This window comes from Archocentrus centrarchus, chromosome 19 (genome assembly GCF_007364275.1).
Source record: "Archocentrus centrarchus isolate MPI-CPG fArcCen1 chromosome 19, fArcCen1, whole genome shotgun sequence".
NCBI classification, from domain to species: Eukaryota; Metazoa; Chordata; class Actinopteri; order Cichliformes; family Cichlidae; genus Archocentrus; species Archocentrus centrarchus.
Window position 1 is genome coordinate 6,195,992 of NC_044364.1, and position 24,319 is coordinate 6,220,310.

Genomic DNA, 24,319 nt, shown 5'->3' on the forward strand with positions numbered 1-24,319 from the left:
TGAAAAATAAATGGGCAAGAACTGCGTGAGCTAGAAACAGAACTTATAATCAGAGGGTCTTTTTCAGGTATGAGTATGTTAACAGACACATGAAACATTATTATAAAGCACCTACTTGCTTTAAATAGCTTTGATGACATTAAGAAACAAAGCTACAAAGTAGCTGATCTACAGGTTGTAAATTATGGTAAATGTGCTTCTTTAGTTAGTGGTTGCATTTTGGCACTCTGTTGTGAATCATAAGTGTCCTAACCAGTTGCGATACTGTGCTTAATACACGTGACAAAGTGCTTTTAGTTATTTCTAACAGTCGAAGGATGTGGCATATTGATTCAGTTTAAAGGTGATTAAACAAGTGCGTTGCCAAAGCATCAGAATACAATTTATCCAGATACATGGACAAAAACAGCAACAGCAGTGACAGAGTGACCTATTCTTTCACAAATGTTTTGTAAAGGCTGACTGCACGACTGTGTTCTTGATTTTATACACATTTGACAAAGGGAGTGAAAACACCTGAATTTAAAGATTAAGAGGTATGACCCAATACTTTTGTCTATACACTGTATATTGGGCAATGAGATATACCATGAGGCTGGAGAAAGAGAGGCAAAACTTCTACCTTCTTTGGAATACCTCTCTAACTTTGTCTCCAAACAACTGAACCTGAGCTGCCCCTCCGATGTATTCATTTCAAATTTTGTCCCTCCTGGTCACTCCCAGTGAAAATCGTTACATCTTCAACTCTGCCACCAGTCTTTTTGTCAGTGCTAACATCTCCATAGCAGGTCTTACTGCATTGTGTAAACCTTCCTTTGACTTTTTCTGCGATCCTTCTGTCACAAATCATCCCTGACGCTCCACCCTGCCTGCACTCTCCTCTACATCTCTCTTGTGCACTGTGCGATACTTTGGATGGTTGACCCCAGGTATTTAATCTCATCCACCTTCATTACCTCTACTACTTGCAGCTTCACTGTTACACTTGTCTCCCTCTCATTCACACACACATGTATTCCTGCTTCGACTGACTTTCATTCCTCTTCTCTCCAGAGCATACCTTCACCTCTTCAGACTCTCTCGCACCTGCTCCCTTCTCTCACTACAGATCACAATGTCATCTGCAGACATCATGTAAACCTGTCCATCACCACTGCAAGAAGGGGTTCAGAGCCATTACCTGATGTAATGGGATGTCACTGAAGTTCACATGCGTGTGAAGCCAGACGAGTGAATACGTTTGGCAATATAGTGTATATATACAAATGTAAATATTACCAAAAGTATGCACATATAAACTTGAGTGACATCCCATTCTTAGTCCATAGGGTTTAATATTATGTCAGCCCAGCCTTTGCGGCTATAACAGCCTCATCTCTTCTGGGAAGTCTTTCCACAAGGTTTAGGATTGAGTTTATTCTTCCAGAAGTGCTTTTGTGAGGTCAGACACTGATGTTGGATGAGAATGTCTGGCTCGCTGTCTCCACTCTAATTCATCCCAAAGGTGTTCTATTGAGTTGAGGTCAGGACTCTGTGCAGGCCAGTCAAGTTTTTCCGCACCAAACTCATCCATGTCTTTATGGACCTGCTTTGTGCACAGGTGTGCAGTCATGTTGGAACAGGAAGGGGCCATCCCCAAACTGTTCCCACAAAGTTGGAAGTGTGAAATTGTTCAAAATGTCTCAGTCTGCTGAAGCATCAAAAGTTCCTTTCACTGAAACTAAGGGGGTGAGCCCAACTACTGAAAAACAACCCCACACCATAATCCCCCCCTCCACCAAACTTTACACTTGGCCCAATGCAGTCAGACAAGCACCGTTCTCCTGGCAACCACCAAACCCAGACTCATCCATTGGATTGCCAGACGGAGAAGTGTGATTTGTCACTCCAGAGAACACATCTCCACTGCTCTAGAATCCAGTGGTGGCGTACTTTACACCACTGCATCCGATGCTTTGCACTTCACTTGGTGATGTAAGACTTGGATGCAGCAGCCATGGAAACCCATTCCATGAAGCTCTCTATGCACTGTTCTTGAGCTAATCTGAAGGCCACATGAAGTTTGTAGGTCTGTAGTAATTGACTCTGGTGACCTCTGTGGACTATGCACCTCAGCATCTGATGACCCTGCTCTGTGATTTTACATGGCCCACCACTTCATGCTGACGTTCCAAATCACTTCCACTTTGTTATGATACCACTAACAGCTGACTGTGGAATATTTAGTAGTGAGGAAATTTCATGACTGGACTTGTTGCACAGGTGGCATCCTATCACTGTACCACGCTGGAATTCAGTGAGCTCCTGAGAGCGACTCATTCTTTCACTAATGTTTGGAGAAGCCTGCATGCCTAGGTGCTTGGTTTATACACCTGTGGCCATGGAAGTGATTAGAACACCAGAATCGGGATGATTTGGTTGGGTGAGTGAATACTTTTGTTTGTTTTTATCCACAGTTCAACAAGTTATTATAGCCCCTCCTTTTAAGGCCAACTTTATTCTTGTGTTGACATCCAGAGCTGTGTGCCTGAGATGACCTTATTAATATCTGCTTTCAGTGGCATCATAGACAACCAAAAGTAGGTCTTACTTTTACATACACTGACCTCTTTATTTCAAAATTTGGCTATGTTTAATATAAGCATCCATTTTATTAGTATATCTATGACAGAAAATCAGTAAAAGCATATTAATATCACGGCCTGTCCATGGTGTTCCCCGCCTTTCATGCCTGACAGCTTTTTTCTGCTTCTCCTGAACTGGATAAGTGGAAGAAAATGGATGGATATCAACACCACTTTATTCTTTCCATTAAGAAAAGTAAAATAAATAAATAAACAAAATAACATTTCTTCTTCTTTTCCTTCTTGATATTTAAAGAACCACAGTCCTATATTCAATACTATGTGGTCCTCTACCTAGCTCAGGGTTAGAGGTTTGATCCCTGGTTCCTCCGATCTGCATGTTGAAAGTGTCTTTGGGCAAAGATACTACCCTAAATGTGTGTGTGTGTGATAGTTGTAGCAATCTATGTATACAATACAAAGTGCTGTGTAAATGTGTGCGTGAATGGATTAATGTGGTCCATTAGAAAAGAAATATACAAATGCTGTCTGTTCACAAGTAAATGTCACAATTTCAATGTTTCCAAATTCATTAATTGGTGTTTTTATTGAAACTCAATAGACACAGAACAAATCTGTGCAGCTGTATCACAAATCTTGTAACAAAATAACACAAAATGTTAAAAAAAAAAATCAGTCTTCTTTCATGTTTCTTTTATCTACCTCAGTTCCCTCCATAATAATGAGACGTGTACAGTGAAAGAGCCGCTCGGGTCGTGCATCACTTTCAGTTCCATTTGACAGTGACCTGCAGGTGGGGTCAGCGATCCATGTCTAATATGACTCATGTTATTGTTGACTGAATACTGAGCAATTTTCCAGCACAGAGTACTGAGCATTCACTCATACTGCGAAATGATTAGAGATGTTCACTCTTTTTAGAAGTTCACTTGTTTTCATCATTGGACACCTCTCATTTCACTCACATCACTCAACAATAAATTGCTTTTTTCATGTGGGATTCACTGATACCAAATATTATGCACAGAATTATACACAGTGATGAAATGGTTCCCAGCTGAAATATGTGATTTAAATTAATAATCCAAGAAAGCCAATTAACTTTACAGGAAAGTATCAACATTTTATCAACAAGAGAAAGCTGTTCATCTAATTTAAAATTGAAAATATTTCAGTGGCCACTTCAGTAACTCGGTAACTTGAGTGAGCTGGCTATAGCCCAAAAGTACTTGAAAAGCCCTCTTTAGCTGATTTATTCTGTGGGGACTAAAGTACATTTTTATGTTCTGCCCCACTTTCCTGGAGGAAGTGAAATAAAAAAAAAATTTAGATCAGCAAACATGACCTCTGGTAATTTCAGTGGGGCGTGCATATCCAGTTCAGTAATTGTGTGCTTTATGGCGTTTAGGTGTAACATACTTTATCAGGTCCTTTTCATTCACCCTGTAGACTGGGTCACCTTGACTAGCAATGCCTATTCTCTTTTAAGACAGTTGGAGGTTATTTTTTTTTTAATCCTCTAGCGTCACATTAGCCTGCATGCAGCCACAGGATGGAGCCCAATGAACACCAAATTCAGGGAACTGTGCAAGTGCTTTTGGGTGACGTCAGTCGAGCGGCTGACACACAAGGGTATAACCTCAGGCTGTGGCGTTGATGTTTTTAGAAGTGAACAGGGTCCTTGTAGGATGAAATAGCCTTGGTTCAAATATGGAGGTATGCAGCCCTGTCCTCAAACTCCCAGGGAAAGAAAAAGAGTGGGTTTCAGTCACAGGGACCTAGTTTGTGACGCACACAGAGAATAAGGTTTGTAAAGGAAACCTCAAGAGAGATCGCCTGTAAAGTAATCTCCTTAATGAAGGAGGTCAGACAAGGAGACAGTGGATAAATGAGCCTGTAACATCACAATTAACTAAACAAGGCTCTCTACAAAAGGTAAACCTACAAATAAGTGTGGGCTTGACTCAGTTTTGCCTAAGATACTGTAAGTGTGATTGTGTGACTGTGTGGTGAAACTGGTGAATTAAAGCAAAGCTTTGCATGTTTAAATTAAGAAATTATAAATCTTTCAAGCTCATTACGTAAAATATTGTTTGAATCCATGAGAAAGGGAGCACTGAGATGACTTTCCCTTTAACAGTCACATGTAACAGAATAGACACTGTGCAAACTGAGATTAAACTCCACTAGGAAAGTACTGAAACTGATCTCTTTATCCACCAGGGGTCAGCCACACTTAATCCTTAAGTCTTGTGTAGTTTAGCAAGTTCACTCCTCAGAAACATGGCCTAACTTTACCAGAGTCAGTGGACCACAGACAAGGTACAAGTTCCAAAATTGTTCAGGTGACTCAAACTTGATGCTCAGTATACAAAAATCCTTTTAATTATGAATAAACACAATGCCCCACTGAGTCACAAATAAAACTTTTAACAATTTGAATTAGCAAACAAATACTCTCTGATGAGTGGCTCAAATTCATTATCAAAGGAGACTGATGTATTTGGTTAAAATGTATGCTTTCTTCTGGCAACCCTTCCAAAGAAGCCATACTTGTTCAGTCTTTTTCTCATTGTACTGTCATGAACTTTAACATTTAACATGCTAACTGAGGCCCGTGGAGTCTGAACTGGAGCTCTTGGGGTTTTTTGCAGTTTCACTGAGCATCACACAGTCTGACCTTGGGGTGAATTTGCTCAGACGTTCACTCCTGGAACTCCTTGGAAACTGTCTAGATTGTTTTCCACATGTGAATCATCTTTCTTCAGATTGTTTGGAAATGGCCTTATAACTCTCCTGAGACTGAGAGTCATCAATAATTGTTTCTTTAAGATCCTTACAGATGTCTTTCCTCCTTGGCATTATGTTAAGCCACATCTGAATGCTCCAGACATGCAAACTGCCAAAACGTTTGCTTTTACAGAGGTGCTCACATTAATCAAGTGCATATGATTATCAGCACCTGGCTGCTACTTACCCTCATAATTCCTATGGAATCAGTAAATGTGTAGGTCTGCATTTTAACTTAGAGGTTTTATTTGCCTTAAGCAAGTGAATGAAATGCCAGGTGGTCTTTATAGACTGAATTTCTGTAAAAATGTGAGTTCAGAAATAAACATTATAATTATAAACATTATAATCATAAGCAAACTTTAAACATTAAAATCTCAAAGCTGTTGTATGACCCATTTTAGCGGCGATGCCACACACTAAAAAGTGGAACATAGGGGGAAAAATGTGCTTCTTATTAAAGGTTGTCTGGTGTAAATATAGATATTTAGAGATTCACCTGAGAACGGTGTCATTGCTTCAGCACCAGAAGACTACATCAGCTCCAGAAAGAGGCAAGTGATCCATCACAGAACTCCTTTCAGCCCTTCGCTCGCCGTACATTATTTAGGGGTTTCAGAGAGACCCTGGGGGAAATATGGTGCAAGAAACAGTGGGAGCAGGAAAAAGGGAAATGATAGGGTAAAGAATAATGCAGGAGCTGGAGATCTAATGTTGTACTTAAGGGCCTACAATGAAGGTAATTAGATGCTTGTAAATGGGGAAATCCATCTCCTCGTCTTACTTTGTTAACCTGGCTTGATGCTTTGGCGCAGCTCACATTAGCTGCTGTCCTGACAACACTTGAACCGTCATTAAATAAATATCAAGCTTGCTTTCACTTTACAGATGTAGTCAAAACACACAAGTTAAGGTGAATTCAATTGTGCTACTTTAATGGCAGGTCACCTCTATTACTGCTTAGCATGCTGGCTTACAGAGACATACTTACTTGAATTATTTTATGCAATATTTCAGCACTATCACTTACCATGTTTTCTGAAGCAAAAAGCAGATTAGCAGATGCTGACGGACATTTGATTTAATTAAATCTTCGTTCTTGATGTGATTCGTGCTCCACTGGAGCCACATGATTAATTTTGCACACCTGTGGCACATGTGCAGGAAATTGAGGCTATGATTTACCCAGGCTCACCAAAATTGGGCAATAGACGACTGGAAAAACAGTGCCTGGTCTAATGAGTCTCGATTTCTGCTGGGTAGGGTCAGAATTGGGTGTAAACAACATTAAAGAATGAATCCACTCTGACTTGTATCAACAATTCAGGCTGCTGGTGGTGTAATGGTGTGAGGGGTATTTTCTTGGAGCACTTTGGCTGCAGCCTTTTAATGATGCACAACTGTGCATCATTAAAAGGCTGCAGCTTACCCGAGTATTGTTGCTGACCATGTCCATCCCTTTATGACCACAGTATACCCATCTTCTGATGGCTGCTTCCAGCACGATAACACACTCTGTCACAAAGCTCGATCACCTCAAACTGGTTTCTTGAACATGACAGTGAGTACACTGTACTCAAATGGCCTCCGCAGTCACCAGATCTCCATCCAACAGAGCACCTTTGGGATGTGATGGAATGGGAGATTTGCATCATGGATGTGCAGCCGACAAATCTGCAGCAGCTGTGTGATGCTGTCATGTAAATGTGGACCAAAATGTCTGAGGAATATTTCCAGCAGGCCTCAGTAATCTACTACAGTGCGTTTACCAAATGGTTAGAAATGACAAGAAAATACCTACGTGCATACATCCGTATGTGTGGTGAAGGTAGTGCAACAGTTTATGGCTAAATTAAAGTAATTCCCTCCAAGTGTTACATATGCACGCAAATCTTTTGGCTATTTTTTGCAATGTAATCATTATTAGCTTCCACTCGGAACATTAACAATGGAAACATTTTTGCACACAATAAGATCTTAGCTTTGTCACGGCAAATCAACGTGTTTCAAAAAGTATCATTAGTGTCATCTTTGAATTAACAGCGAAAAATAAAAGGCCTCCATAGCTCGTCTTGAGGTAAACCAGTGAAAGGTGTCAATCTGATACTGACTTCTTATTTTCATGTATTGTCGTACCGAGCGATACAATATGTACAATACAAGAATGAGATGTTCTTTCATGACAAAGCACTTAATTGGCTTTTCATGTTGTCACAGACTTTTGTCTCATTGCCAGCTCTCTTGCTCACTCCCATCCCACTCACTCTTTGTCTTTCTCTTGGCTTTTGTTTTGGACGATACGTTTCATATTGTCTCTGCTCATTGGGTAGCTACTTTGTGATCAGAGGAGGAGGAATGAGGTATGTGTGGGTTGGCTCGAGTAGTGTAGTGAGTATTGCTAAATGCCTGCAGTGTGGAGAGTGCAGAATATGCTTATTTGGGCCGTCTATTGGCACACTGCAAGGAAGGAACGTGATTGCAACTTAAGGTGGCATTAGGGGCGACTGGGTGATGATTAGATATTAAAAAAAAACAAAACCTGGGGAATATAAACACTTCAGTTATTGTGGCAGAACATCTAGAACTGGATGAGCTGAGTGCACTGTGGACCACTAGTTGCTGAGAGCCATGATTGTGTCCATGACTACAATCCAGAGAGCAGAGACCAAACCTGAGAGTGCTTTATATTATTTGCTAACCAGTCATGTGCCCACAAATGTCAACCAGTGCTCTGTAGAGGTGTTTAACAATGATTGTATGTGCTGGGATCCAACTCTAGTGTTGGGTCACAGGCTGACTGTTCCTGAGTAACTTGAAGAAGCCATCAAATATTTAGCTGGCACCCTTTTCATGATCATGGGTATGTAAACAAACATATTATCTGTGTGATTGACACACGATCTTTTGGCCTGGCACCATAACGAAAACCTAGACAGCCCTTTAGTGCAAAAGGAAAAGAGGGTCATAGAGGAGGATTAATTATCAAATTAATTCTCACAAGATTTGATCAGACCACTGGGAATGTCACAGGCGCACTCTGAAGGGCATGGTTTTTGTTAAATAAACTCCTGACTGAATATAATTAGTTATGAGAGATAAATAAGAATATGAAAGACAAATCTGTTTCAGTTCTGCGTGTTGCTGCTGATGCTGTTTCAGGGCACCCTATCTACTGAAAAATGTACCCTCATTTTACATTCTCTGGCCCATTATACAATTCTGCCATGCTAATTCATGCTGCCTTACACAAAAGACCACTTATTGCAGCATAATACTTTGATAAAGTTCAATTAAAGTGATTGAACACAATAATTTTAATTGTGGTAAATGCATGAAGGTGGATGGAAAACTCATTAAAGGAGGTGGATGAATAATGGAGGAGGGTGTGTTGGTGTTAGCTTCGTTTACATCTTTGCTGGATGGAGCACTGTTGTAGCTCCTCGGGGGTGGGGTGGGGGCAGATGGGGTGGTCAGACACAAAGCAACGGGGGCAGGAGGAGGAGGAGGAGGAGAAGGGGGAGGAGGAGGAGGAGGAGGAAGAGGCTGGTGGGGCACAGTGCCAGAGTATCTCAGCACTGTGCGGTGAAAGTGAGGAGACGGCTTCATTGAAAGGCTCAGCCAGCACCAGCTTCATCAGACAAAAATGGAAAAAAAGTTTGCCAGCCAGACAGCTCGCTGCAGGGATGCAAGGCAGCCATGACCACTGGGAGCCATGGCAGGAAACTCAACCGTCTCAGTGTAGTTGGTGGAAAAAAAAAATGGATGGGAACTGCTTGGTGCAACATAGGCTGCTTGATTGGGACATGTTTAATGCACATTTTTATTTCTATATATAACATGCTATATTATAATGCAGTCTTTCATGATGTGTGAAAATTATTTTTATTTTGATTACTATTTTAAAACTGTCTGACTGTGAAATTATTACCATCATCTGTTTGCACTCCTTATTGATAAGGAGGCATATGTATATGTATATGCAGTGGAGCTCACCGCAGCTGTGCGGTGAAAGTGACAAAAGATGCTGACTGTTTGTAGGTAGGTGGCTGTAGGTGCTGGGTTTCAGGTGACCAGTGACGCACGGTCAGTGTGGTAACCAGAGCCGGAATCTCCTCTGAAGAACAAGGGTCCACGCGTACAGGATCCACAGTGAGAAATGAAAGGAGCAAGACACGACTGAAGATGCAAAGGTTGTTACAGGCATAAAAACTAGTGCATCAAAATTTAAAGTAGTGCGTGCATGCATTCGTAACTGCAGTCATGCTCAGTGCTATAGTCATACTTCCTAGGGAGCGCCAGCAAGTGAAAATTAATAATCACAGGTCTTGATGTGTGATCCTCTGCACATCTTTGAAATATGTCACGTTACGAGGGACTAGGGACTCATCTGCTCTTTTAATTTTAGAACGTATCTACTAGGGTGGTAAGTCAGCCATCACATTAGCATGGGAACAGACTGAAGGCTTTTCAGGGGGGGTTGGTTAGGGTTAGTTTTGGGGAATGTGGAGAGAGAAATGTAGAAATAATCAAGTATTAATTGCATTTACATTCTTAAAGATTACTAATAGCCTCATTAACAATACTTTAAACTGGATCCAAGTGTGGAGGAAGCATTAGTCATTTTGACAGAACTACTCTCGCTCTCAGTCTTTATTCGTCTCACTGGTCTTTTTACATGTTACATACAAAAAAAATGAGCCTTTGAGTCTGTCATTGTGTTGTTTTTGTGTCTATTCAGAATGAAATGGGTTTCTTGTTTGCTGTTCAAAACCTGTGGATGAATCCATTTTAAACAAAAATAAGGGCAATGGGTGCAAACTCACAGAATGACGGTGGCAGAGATGAGGATCAGCTCGGCGCTTGTGTTGATATAGCACCAGTGCCGGTGCAGCTAGTAACCTGGTCAGAAACAATGCACTCAGAGTGATGATTCATTCTGAGTGCGACCGCAAAGCAGACAAAGAGAGCGTGGTTGAGAAAACACTCACCATGAGTAGGAAGACTGACAATTCACAGCTATGCATTTAAAACAGAATCACATTCATGCTCACTGCAACTATGCTGTCGTGTGTAGGTTAACATTGCAAACAGGCAAATAATGTATATTGATGCTTCCAAGTTGAATCTATTATATCATATTATTAATATGTTGCTGTGAAAATGAAGTACAGTATCATAAATAAAAGAAAAAAACAATCCAGTTTCATAACAAGGGCAGGGTTTCAAAGCCCCACAATCAGTCAGAAATAGAGCGTTCCACATGCTGCTGCTAGGAGATCAAATCTGGTGCTTGAAAGTAACTGGCCATTTTGTTAGATACACCTGTTCAACTGCTCGTTAACACAAATATCTAATCTGCCAGTCATATGGCAGCAACTCAGTGCATTTAGGTATGCTGACATGGTCACGAGGTGAGGGTAAGGGAACAATAACTCAAACAGCCACTCGTTATAACCAAACTATGCAGAAGAGCATCTCTGATTGTACAACATAACAAACCTCGAAGCAGATGAGCTACAGCAGGAGAGGACCTCACCGGCTGCCACTCCTGTCACCTTAGAACAGGAAACTGAGGCTACAGTTTCCACGTACGAACAGAAGATTGGAGAAACGTTCAGTCTTGTGAGTCTCAATTCCTGCTGCAATGTTCAGATGATAAGGTCAGAATTTGGCAGTTCTGAATGCAAAGCGGGTCTAACCTGGTACTAGCAAGAAGTTGAAGAATCCACAGGTTCTAAGCCCAAAAGCAGGGTGTCAGGTGAGGAGCTCCTAATGGCTCCTGGCTCAGAGGAAATGATTAGAACTGTGGTGTACACCAGTGTGCAACAATCTTCACTCACTACTCTGTATCTCTACCTCTCTGCCATTTCGTCCTCTCCCCAAAAATTGAAAGTGAGTTGAAGAATCGCCACTTTGACATACTAGAGGAGATCCAGTGCCCTGTGCAGAGACAAAAGTACAGGGAGTTATAATGGGACTACCAGCGAGAGATCTAAAAATAGCAGCCATGCTGAAAATGGACCAGAGGTGCACGAGAAAATGAACTTCAGTGTGAGATTGGGAAAAAAAAAAATTAAATCAGGTAAGGCTTTGATTTTTACAGACCTGTTCTCACAAATTTCTGACCACAGCTGTTATTATGGTGGATGTTCATATTAAACACCGGCAAAGTTTCAAATAACGAGGTCAGTGTATGTAATCCCCACCAGCCAATATCTCAGGCTTTAGACTGCTTAGTTTAAAGAGGAGACAGCTTTGTCTTTTAGTTTTGTACGACAACCTAGAGAGTGGATCTCCTTAATATGGTCATCTCAGACACACAGCTCTAGCTGGGAGCACAGAAACCCCACCCACCTCCTGTGCAAACCTTCTGTGTACAAGGGGCAGCCAATCGGAAGAAAGAGTGGGTGGACTTAAGTGAAGAGCTTACTTATTGATCTGAAGTTGGTTTTGTTTTGTGAGCTGACAGCTGTAAATGCACAAGCAATTACTGCTTGAAAGAGTTTGATTTTTAGTAGACAAAAAGACAAAACAATTCTTTTTTTTTTTTTTTTTTTTTTACTATGACATTACCAGACTGGTGCTATTTCTCAGAGGAAAGTTTTTTTTGCACTAGATGTTTGCCTGTGTGGGCAGGTCAGTGGTGATCCCTGCTGTCGTTTCACATCATTCTTGAGGCTGCCTCTCAGCTGTCTGAAAAGACGTGTCCTCTGGAAGGTCACTGCTGCGTTTAAGTAGCTATAAAAATATTGTTTTGCACAAAGGATGAAAACTCTTTAAAAAAAAATGAACGTTTAGTGAGTGTGATCTGTGGGGATATTTGGATTCATTCTCGCTTGTCCATGATTGTAGTGTTTTTGCCAAAGCACAATCAAAAAGATTATTTTCTAAAGGCTTTCATGAACTTAAAATAAGTTGAATCATTAATCAGCTATGTGAATTGTAAAAAGGGAACAGGTAAAACAGCATTTATTCATATCAAATAAATCACACATTATTACTTATATGTGTCCAGCCAATCCAAGCAGGTCACAGGGCCACAAGGCTGACCTATATGCTAAAAATACCACTGGCTGCAGTTAATTAGTGAAGTAATAAGATCAGATAGCTTGATTAGAAAGAAATGGACAGGAGCTGGAACCCAGGAGGACTAATCCTGCTTGGCAGCTGTGAGCTTAATCACAGATCTATACACAGCATTAATGAAGCTTTGATTCACTGACCAGAAAAAAAAAGTTGTGACGTGATGAATTACTACAACATGAAAGCTGCATTTAAATATATGGACTGTTGCATCAGTGCAAGTTCAAGCAGCTGTGACTGCAGATGCGGCTGCATGAACTTGTAGTCTTTTCTTTAAAAAGATCAGATCAGATTTCAGATTTGGATTCCAGTGTCATATTAATATTAATAACTTGCAGACAAAAAAACATCATTAGTGTGACCTCAACACTACCCAACTACACACGCATTTTTGATGATTTCTCTTTTACAAACTGCCTTTAGCCATTGGCTGGAGTAACCAACACCCATAAAAACATAGCAGGTGTCCAAGAAGCAGATGGCAACTATTTGCAATTTCCAAGAAAAAAAAAAAAGAAAGAACAAGTAAGACCTGCTAATGCTTACCTGTGCTTTTAAACGTGGCTTATATGCTTTAGTGTTTTGTGTTTAACAGCTGAAGCTATAACTTCCTGATTTATCTGTAAACTTTTAGTTATCAGAACCTTTACATAAGTACTTCCTCCTGGTTGTAATTAAAAAAAAAAAACTAAAAACTTTTGACAGAATAAGTGTGATCCTTAGAGCACCTGACCCAGCTTCAATAGTGACAGAGGACTGACCCTGAAACATACTCAAAGTCCTGTCGTACTTGGGGACTCTCACTTATTTGACAGTGCAGTAGTTACTTTGCTGGAGAGCCGCACACTCAGCAGTGCTGAGGTTTATAGAGGCACTTTATCATTCCTCAGGGAGGATACAGGCACAAACACAAAGTGACACACCATTTTGGATTTAAAAAAAAAAAAAAGAGAGAGAGAGGAAAGCAGGAAGAAATTACATCTGTCTACATCTTCCAGTAAAGGGGAATTGTTTGACAGCTCAGCAGACGCGCAGCTCGGTGATACTTGATTGCTGCTAAATGAATCCAAAAACTCCTCAAAGACTTCATTCATCTGGCGCCAGATGACAGTGACAAGCTGTTCAGTCCGTTTTCACAGGTTCTCAGTTTCCATCACTAAGATGCTGATGAAGAAACAGAAACAAACCAGGTAATATTTAGTGTTTTCTACTCCAGACATTTAAAAAAGATGCAGTTCGATTTTGTATATGAATAAAATTTGATTACACTTGCGGGGCTCTAACTTCAGGGCCAACTCCTCGATTGTTTGGACAACAGCTCTTATCCGTTAGTTTCATAAGGAGAAAAGCACCACATCGCTAACCCAAACTGACTTCTAGCTCAACTAATGTTACAGATACTGAACTTTTACTTTAGGTCAGGTCACTGAAGTCACCTGTGGGGCTGCATTTTATTAAAAGGGAAGGCCAAAAAAGTCTTTTTGCAGATCATAGCAGATCTTGTCTGCAGTAGGATGAATCATTTTAGATAAGCTACACATGCGTGCACAAGTACACGCATCAAGCCACAGCTTGATAGTGGTGGTAGCAGCAGCTGCACACAGATGTGAAGCCATCTCCCCAAACCAGTTGGAAGTGGGAATAAAAAGAGAGAAAACACAGATTAAAAAAAACTTACTTGCTCCTGTCAGATGCAGGACATTGCACACTTTTCCCCTTTCCAAATCAGTCAAGACAGAAATAATTTATTATATGCAAATGAAGATCTGACAGGACAGACACATACCTTCACAGTCGGAACTGATAAAAATTTTACAAGGCAGAAATGAAAAGACCACAAAAGTCTGATTAATTATAAACTCTCTTAAAGGTTACAAGGCGAAAATGTGAAAAAATGTGCAGCATCTCATTAGACTTCTCATCTCCCTGTGGACAGGCTGCTCTCTATTGTAACCAAAGGTACCAGTGGTGAAGTAATAATTGCTCTTGCCAGAGTGCTACAGTTCACATCGTGTGTGAGTGTGTGCGTGTGTGCGTGTGTGTGCGTGTGTGTAGTGCCGACGTTCCACTCCTGCAGATCATCTAAGCACAGCTCCAATTACACAGGAGTTGATTAGATGTTCCTGAAGCAAAGGCCAGTGGGAATACAGAAGATACAGACAGACAAAAAAATAATGTGTCTGATTATCATAACAGCAAATAGCTTTACTGAGTGAAAGGTCTCTACTCAAATCCTCAGACAGGTGCCAGCCAAAGCACACTGTTTATAACTGACATTTAGACTTTGCCAGTAATCATATGTTACATTAATGTACTGGACTATACTGCAGTTGAATAGCTCTGAAAACTCACCTAAAGTAAAAAATAATATACTTGCTGCAACTCAGAATGTTTAGGCATGTTGATATGGTCAAGACAACATGGTCAAGTTGAAAGTAGAGAGGTGATTTAAATGACTTTGAGCGTGCCATGGATGCTGGTGCAAAGGTCCGAGTAATTCAGAACTGCTGATTACTGGGATTTTCCCAGACAACCATCTCTAGGATTTAAAGAGAACTGTCAGAAAAAGAGAAAATATCCAGCGAGCGACTGCTGTCTGGGAGAAAATGCCTTACTGATTTAAGAGGTCAGAGGTCAGCAACGAGAAACAAGTTGCGAAAACTTTAATGGTCATATAAGACCCCAGTCACACAGACCCAGAAACTGGTTAGCAAACACATGGCAACCACCAGTCACTGGGGAAAAATATGTACTCCTCAACTAGTTGTGAGTGGTTGCTTGAGGTTGCTGGCAGTCAATGTGAAATCAATTGCTAAAGCCCCACTGGACAAGTCTAGAGTGACCCCCGGGCAACTTCCGGTCACTTGGGAAAAGTGTGTATTCCCCAAGCAGCTGTCCAGTGGTTGCAGGATGTTGTTTGCCCATAGTTTGTATGGAAGACTCAGACTCGTCTGCAAACACTTGGCCAATAGTTACCAATCAACCAATCAACATTTCCATCCTTACCACTGGTATGGCAGTGATTAGGAAGAACTGTTATTGTATGGGCCATGCAATATCCTTCAATTTTTCATCAGTCCACAGCCAATGAAAATAGCTCAGAATCACTCAAATTTCTTTCATGTGGCCAACTAAAAACACCCTGTAACACAACACGTCATCCATACAGACATTGACACTTAAGGTCAGTCCCTTAGAATGAAAAGGCGTTTTCACCACCCACGCACAGGGAAATCCATCAAAAAAGAAGCCTCAAGACACTATGATGCAAGGCAAGAAAAAGGCATTTTGTGTTCAGAAAGGGATGTTACTCTCAGCTTTTAACAACTGAAAAATTTCTCACTTCAGAACATTTAATTGCCCCTCTCTGTCTGGTGTACACGTGTTGACCACAGCTGAATGCAGCGAGTTCACACCCAGTCACTGGAGGCTTCTGAGAGACACTGTGGGAAATGTAGAAGAACAATAACTGAAGGTGAAGGGTGAGGGAAAGTGGGCCATCGGTAATTGGGGCTTATCCACTTTGTCAAAACATGCATGACACTGTATTCCACTGCCACTGTGATGGCAAGATGGTGTACAAAACAAGGTGGACAATAAGAAGTACAGTGGAGAGGGCAGTCCAGGGGTGACTGTTGAGAAAAGGTTGCATGTCCTGGGAACATCACCTCTCTGCTGGTGCTCTGCCTTGGAGACTGACTGTAGAGGCCCTGACAATGAGCTAGACTGACAGCACCATACACTGCTGCTTCTCCTTTGCGCTCCTCCTATCTCTTTCACTTCCAAAAGTGCCCTGTCTTTAGTTCTAAGGGTCTGAAGCAATGTCTTGTTCCAAAGACAACGGCCTGGAGTTTTGTCTAAAAGGGTCAGTGGTACATCTGAATAACAAAACATCTAAGATGAAATGGAAATGAGACTACCGTTACTGTTGCTATAGAAACAATTTTTAGAGTTAATATTGGAGACGAAGGGGAGACAGCTGTGACACTGTTTTATAATGGTTAAAGTATTGAGTAATGGGTGGAATTTTTGTATGTTCCACTTCCAAATGGCAATATACATGAACAAAATCAATTATCAGTCTATAAAACAATCAGGTCTGCTACCCACATAGAAAAAGCTTTTTATGGGGCTGTTGGGGTGGGGTAGAGGGTGGATATGAAGTGCAGACTGGTGAAACAGAATCCTCTGGGCATCATCACCTCAGCTGGGTGATAAGGCGGCTGAAGTGATGATGCTCAGAGGTCAGTCAGAGGTCGGTGATCAGGATGCCACCACACCCTTTTCCAGTTAGTGAAAGACTAACTGCTCAGTTTTCCAGCTGCTACCATACGTGTTTCAGTACAAACATGGTGGAACAATTTGCAGAAACTTAAATGCTCATATATTTGATATCATAGGCACATTTACTGGTATTATCCGGTGCATTTGTTTTTTAAGCCATTAATCATTCATTTATTTTTGATTTTGGCTGTTTTGGTCTTCCATCAATAGCATCATTATTTCCATTACATTGCATTTTTCTTCCATTTGCCCATCCAGTCCTAATAACTATCACTGTCTTTCATAGCATTTTTTTCTTTTGGGTTTTTTTAAAGAATATGTTCAATGAACATTTGGTGATTTTAACAAACCAGCTAAAGCTCAATCACTATGACAGAGACCAGAAAATTACTTAATTAAGTAATCAGTGATTTAAGCTGTCATTCTTAACACGAACCAATAATTTTAGGAACCACAGGCAACATGAGCTCCATCTGTCATGCATTAATTGCTTAGACACTGAGGTCACTGGTTGCTACTGGTTGAGGCACTTGAGGTATTTTGTGTGGCCAAAAATAAGATAAGTCCTCAAAAATGAGAGCATGAAGCATCATCACTTGTGATCTTCCTGTCCTCTACATCTATTGCCTGGTAAAGATGTGATGCAACACAGTGAATAACACTGCAGCTGTAGGACACTTGTGCCATAGCCAGAGTGAGCGCCCTAACACAAAATTTAATTTATTTGTAGGTGGTGATGTTTGGGCAAAACGATGCTTGTGAGTCTGAATTACTTTCAGGAATGAGGCAGTTCCCATAATTGTTTTAGAGCGTGACCAGGACTAAAGATTATTACATACACTGGGATTGAATTCTGAAACACACATTTTATAACCAAATGCAAGTTTTCATTGTTAAAAAAAAATAGAGAGATCTGTGTGACACTTATCTCTACATCCAATAATTCATAGAAGCAGCTTTTACAAAATTAGAGCAAAGTGTTAACTTCAATAAAATGTTTAGCAGGGATGAGATGGTGTTACACTTCAGGGGGTGCGCTCAATCCTAATCTTACTGACAAATGTGTTGTCAGGTTAATAAGAACCTCTCCCCATCAGTGTAACAGAGAAGAGTGCTGAGTGCCAGTTTGCACCTCTTCTTTCATAGTGATGTGGGTCTGAACCCCCATGGTGACAGGAGGGCTCTCTCAGGAGGCTCACTGCTGTAATGAGAGCATCCCCTCCCACTGGGTCCTGAGTTGGATAATATTATAGGTGCACAGCTTTAGGCTTTAATGTCAGCTTTAGGCTTTAGATGCACTAAAGCTAAATGCAAGTCACCATCCAACAAAAGCTCAAAGGGTACAGCTTCAAACCTAAATGCATGTAAGGAATTGCTTATGTTCAATAGCTGCAAGCACCAACCTCCAGGGTTAAATAAAGTAGCTGTCTTTCAAATTGAATTAAGGCTAAAAGTTGGGCTTGATTAGATTGACTTGAGTGAAAAATGGATGCTGACACAAATGGCTGCAGTTGATAGCTCTCTGCTAGGCTTCACCTTCGTTTAATCAAGCCGCTGAAGTGTGATTGTGGTGGTTTTAATTTCCGGAGCATTTTGATGAAATTACCTGAGAAATAACATGACTTTCTGTGCAGTTATTCGTTGTATTAACAGACTATCCAAGAAATCTGTGCTTAGGTTTTGGTCAGTAAAATTCAAAAATTGGTAGCGAGTATCTGTATCTCTAATGGCTCAATCACACTAGTGTAAAAATCAGTGGCTGCTCAGTGATTGCATTAAATTTTTTGCTGCAAGTAGTTTTGATGACCAACTGGTTGTCCAGAAATTGAGCATGCAACAGCCTCAACCTCTGGGCCACTGCTTGTGATCACAAGACTCCACAGGTTGCCTGGTGGAAGGCAACCTTTCTCCATACAAGCATGGTCTGACCCAGGATTACTGCAATCCCTTCCAGACAGACTGGCAAAGGTTTGCAAATAATTTCTGTCTAATTTATAAATACAGACACACTGCCAACACAGTGGAATCAGTTTGAGTGAGTTGCAACTCTCTTGCGATGAGTCTTTTTGCAGTAGGGGACCTGATTCAACCGGTTGCCAACTGGTTGCATTTTGGTTATACTCTGTTATAAGTTTTGAAGTTCTTTTCAGATCTATGAGGTTCCGACTGGACTCTGAATGTAAGTATATGAAGTTATGTGAATTTCTGTGTATGTAGAGGGCAACAGATTTGCAAAAGAGTGCAAAATATTTGTGATATTTGCAATTTTATGACTGTAATTGGATGCATTTAATCACAAACTGATAGCATACTGATAGCAGACTGACTCTTATAACTTGTCGTCCAACTATGGTCACTTCTCCAAAAAACCAAGATGGCAAATGTAAGGCTTGAAAACAGCGATCCACCAATGAATGGATAATGTAACTGTGGCTACTTCCATTTTTTTTATTATACAGTGCAGTCTATGGTCACATCTTTGCTCAAACATTCTTACATGTGTTCTTAATATTATTCAGCATATTGTAATACTGTTTTCTTTTTAACTTAAGTGCCACAATCACGACTGAGTCAGGAAAAGGATGCGAAACTGTATTCAGCACAGGAACGAAACATGAGAAACACAGTGAGAATGTTTTCTGATGGCACTGATATTTCATTAGCATAAGCCTAGTCTCTAGCATTGTGTGAGTGTGTGTGTGTGTGTGTGTGTGTGTGTGTGTGTGTGTGTGTGTGTGTGTGTGTGTGTGTGTGTGTGTGTGTGTGTGTGTGTGTGTGTGTGTGTCTAGTTCAAGATGACTGATATGATTCAGTGTACCTGCTAAATTTGAATCCTGTCTTCTAACATTACGTGATTCCCACAACTAAAATGAGGACGGGCTTTAATATCTCACACAGCCTCGGTCTATTTCTCACTTCAAATCCACACGCCCACAGTGAGAGCTGTTAAAGAGGGACAGCAGCTAAAAAAGACTAATCTCTCACCAAAGCCAAAGTGAGTCCCAGTGTCTTATCCCAGTTCAGTGATATGCAAATACATAGTCTTATTAGTTACGTGCACTTCTCTATCTGATTGTCACTAAAGATTAAAAAAGTTCTGGTGAACTTCACTCATGTCAACACTAGCAATCCAAAAAAAAAAAAAAAATTGCTGAATATCATCCCCATCCCCGGCCAACCCTTTAAATCCGGCCTCTCTCAAGGGAACAATGGGAGAAATGTTTGGCCTTTGGAGCCGATGAGCGGGGGCCATTGAGCGCCTTGCTGGAGGATCGGATGCAGTGAATTAGCGTAAAGCCTCAGCGGAGAATAAAGCTGACGCAACGACACTGCCATGGCCTAGCGATCAGCTTCTGCCATGCAACACTGGACCTAACCTGAAAAGCTCCAAAGTTGAGAACAATTGGGATTACCACACCATCATCAGTGATATACGGGTGTGCAAATATGGATGTGAATATTGCTGAATTGCGCTCAAGAGTACACGAGGGGGAAACCTCATCTAGTCCTCGTCTTCTCTAGAACTGACAATAAAGAAGAGCAGATACACCTCAAACTATTTATCTGCAAAAACAAACTCTATCTACAGAGCTCAGATGATTGGTGGTTTTATTATGATTAATGGTGATTATTGGTTAAAAAGTGAGAGGTGACAACCTTAGGCTGGATTTTAACTGAGCAACGTGACACAGAACCATAGTAAGAGCTCCAAATACAAAGGAAAGGTGGTTCATTTATAACTTAAACTTATTCACTGGACCATAATTCATGAAAGCAGAGAAGTTCATACTGATGCGTCATCCCAGTAATTACAAACATGATAAACATAACTGAAAAAGTGGTGGTGATCATACAAATGTTAATTATCAGTGAGTTTTTTTCAGGCTGTTAAAGTGGGAGTGGTGGTTAGCACTATTGCCTCACTGCAAGAAGGTCCTGGGCTCTCCCCATGTCTGAGGGTCCTCCCATGGTCCAAAGGCATGCAGTTAGTGGGGTCAGGTTGATTGGTGATTCTAAATTGCCCATAGGTGTAAATGTGAGTGTGAATGGTTGTCTGTCTCTCTGTGTTGGTCCTGCGACAGACTAGCGACCTGTCCAGGGTGTACCCTGCCTCTCACCCTATGGCAGCTGGGATAGGCTCCGCCCTGAATTGGATAAGTGGAAGAAAATGGGTGCATGGCTGTTAACGCAACAGGTGAATTGTGAACGTCATGGTGTTATTTTGCGTGAAGAACAAAGATTTATAAAAGCTCTCGAAATCCAGATCATGAGACATAATAAAACAATCAAAGCATGCTTATGATTTGCTGCAGTATTGACAGCGTTCAAGGTTATCATTAAATACATTTTTACTTCAGGTCAGCTGGGAAAGGCTCCAGGGTCACCTGAATTGGGTAAGTGAGAGATGGAGAGAATTTTACTTCTATCTTATAGCCCCCAATTCCAATAAAGATGGGATGTTGTGTAAAACATAAATAAATAACAGAATGCAATGATCTGCAACTCTCATATTTTATTCACAAAAGAGCACAAAACACATATCAAATGTTTAAACTGAGACATGTTACTCTTTCATGAAAAAAATATGTGTTCATTTGAAATTTGATGGCAGCAACATGTCTCACCAAAGTTGGGGCAGGGCCAACAAGAGGCTGGAAAAGTAAGCGGTACTAAAAAGAAACAGCTGGAGGAAGATTTTGCGACTAATTAGTGTAAGTGGTAACAGCTCAGTAACAAGAGTGGCCATAAAAATGTTTTGGTCAGTGAAATTCTTGAGATGCAGATTTTTTCAGAACTAAAGATCTGCAGAGGGTTGGGTTAGTGGTTAAAGCCGGCGACCACATACATATGCCGCGTTGTGGTGCGGGCGGCACAAGTTCGAGTCCCGGCCTGTTGCCAATTTGCCTGTGTGTCTCCCCCTGTATCTTTCCCCAGTTCCCTGTCTCTCCTCTACTGCAAGTAAAGCCACAGTAGAAGATGTGCTGAGGTTCACCAATCTGCAATAAACTGCATCTACAAATTGTGGAACAATTTCATAATAATATTCCTCAACATAAAGTTGTGAACACAGTTCACCGTGCTATCTACTGATGCTCTATCCCTTTATCATGCACTGAGGAATCCATTTGTGAACATCATCTAGAAACACTGCTGCCTTCTCTGGGCCAAAGCTCATTTAAAATGAACTGAGGCAAAGTGGAAAACTGTTCTGTGGTCAGACTAAATGAAATTTGAAATTTTAGATGCTGTGTCCTCTGAACTAAAGATGACCAAGCTTGTGTCTATGATTACATGAGGGTGCATTAGTGCCTATAGAATTGGCAGCTTGCTCATCTGGAAAGGCACCATTAGTGCTGAAAGCTACATACAGGTTTTAGAGCAACACATGCTCCCTTCCAGATTATGTCTTTTTTAGAATAGGCCTTGCATTATTTCAGCAGGACAATGCTAAACTGAATCTATTACGACAGCATGGCTTCGTAGTAGAAGAGTCCAAACGCTGAACTGGCCTGCCTGCAGTCCAGACCTTCCACCAACTGAAAACAGAAGACCTGGGATTGTTGAGCAGCTAGAATCTCATATCAGACAACATTCCTCTCCCAAAAGTCCAGCAGCTGCTCTCCTCAGCTCCGAGACGTTTATAGAGGAGATGCTGCACAGTGGTAAACATGGCCCTGTCCAAGCTTTTTTCCTAAAATGGTACATTTTCTCAGTTTCAAAATTTGATATGTTTTCTATGTTCTACTATTAATAATATTTGGGTTATGAGATTTGCAAATTATTACATTCTGTGTCTCTTTACATTTTGTACAGCATGTCAACTTTTTTGGAAGTGGGGTTATAGAAAGCCTTTACAAAAAGGAGGAAAGGGGCCACACTGGGTAATCTCTCCAGAAAAAAAAGATAAGAAAATTTCCTTTTTCAGGCTATATGTTCCATTTTCATTCATATTCATCTTATAGAATATTATATATTATAGTTTTTAACTTGTGGTTCCCATTATATGACTTGCTTGAAACACGATAAGAATACGTGTTAAGGAGTCTAGTGTAAGTGCAGTTGAAGTCTCTCTTTTCCTAAGTCCTTATAAGTTCTCCTTTGCACTTTCCTTGCCCTCAGGACCATTTCCAACAAGCTCAAGGAAAAATGACAGGAGGTATTTTTCCAAACTATTCAATGGCACCGACCATTTTGATTCTTCTGTTTGGGGCATTTGAGGACATCCTGACTTCTTCAATAAACTATGATGTCCGATTGTCATCCAAGTCTGAAATTCTTGGCGGTTTTCTTAAGCACACAGGTGGAAAATTCACACAGAGAGATTTCAACAAATTACACGTCTTTCCAAGTTTTCATAGTACGCCAACATGAATTGAAACAAGTTGCTGCCTAAAATGAATTCCCTCTTTCAGCTAATGGTTTTCAGGATGTAAAACAACAGACATGGCTGTTTAAATAAGTACAGCACATGGTCCTGGCACATCCTCTCCACTCAAGCTCTAATGTGTAAAGCTGAGCCTCTTAGCCCAGTCTTATGAATGACATCTTGCTGAATTTTCCAAAAAGGCCCTGAGCTAGAGGAGCAAATGGCATCTCACCATATGCCTGCACAAATCTACCTTATGCCCCACTGGTTAATTCATTTTTCCAAGGCCACAGGCCTGTGTTGCATCATCTCAATATACCAGCCATACCACAACACACTCTGGAATATTTGTTCAACCTCCTGTTCTGCATGCCATTTAAGTTGTCCAATTATATCTATGACTTCCAAATGCTCTTTGTTATTTAGCATTAATCTACTGTGTCTTGTGTCTATTCTGGTGACATTAGAGATGAGTGTGTAGGTGTGAAAGCACATAAGTGCATAAAGAGTATGGTCCCTCTGAGTGTATGTTGATGGAACAAGGGAGAATGTAAAAGCAGACAGCATGAGTGAGAAGGCACAGACAAAGTATTAGAGAGCGATGCTTGGTGATAAGCATCTATGACGCTGCTGAGAAAAAAGGTCAGCTGCTGGTAAATTTAGGGTAAAATTAGAGCCTCGCCGGACTCGGCTGTGTAGCACCGACAGATGGAGGGTGGGCTCCCAAGGAGCTAGACCTGCTACAAATAGCTGCATGTGCACACATTCTCTACGTGCATGTATAAATGCATATAAATGCAATCATGAAAGAAGCTCAAAGCAAGAGAAAAGTTCTGCACACATAGAACAAGAGAGTGGTATGAAGATCTCACCTTCATCCTCCTCTATCTTTTTGTATGACATGACACTGTGAGGCCTGGTTTTTGCTTTGGCTTCACTTGATTTTGTCTAAAGTCACACAGCCTCAGTTCTATGACCAGTCTACTGCTTTGGACCAACTCCTAACTGTCCAATAGCTCCAAAAACAAGGTTAGAGGAGCAGAGAAATGAGCAAACATGCACTGCAGCTCTGACGAAGTCAAAATGTGTCTGCGGACTACTCGCTGCTCTCCCTGTCCTCGTTCTGCCATTTAATGTGAGGTAACCCACAAGAAAAGGCAAGGGATTTTAAAAAAGGAGGTGAGTACTTAGTTTTACTGTGAGAAACCAT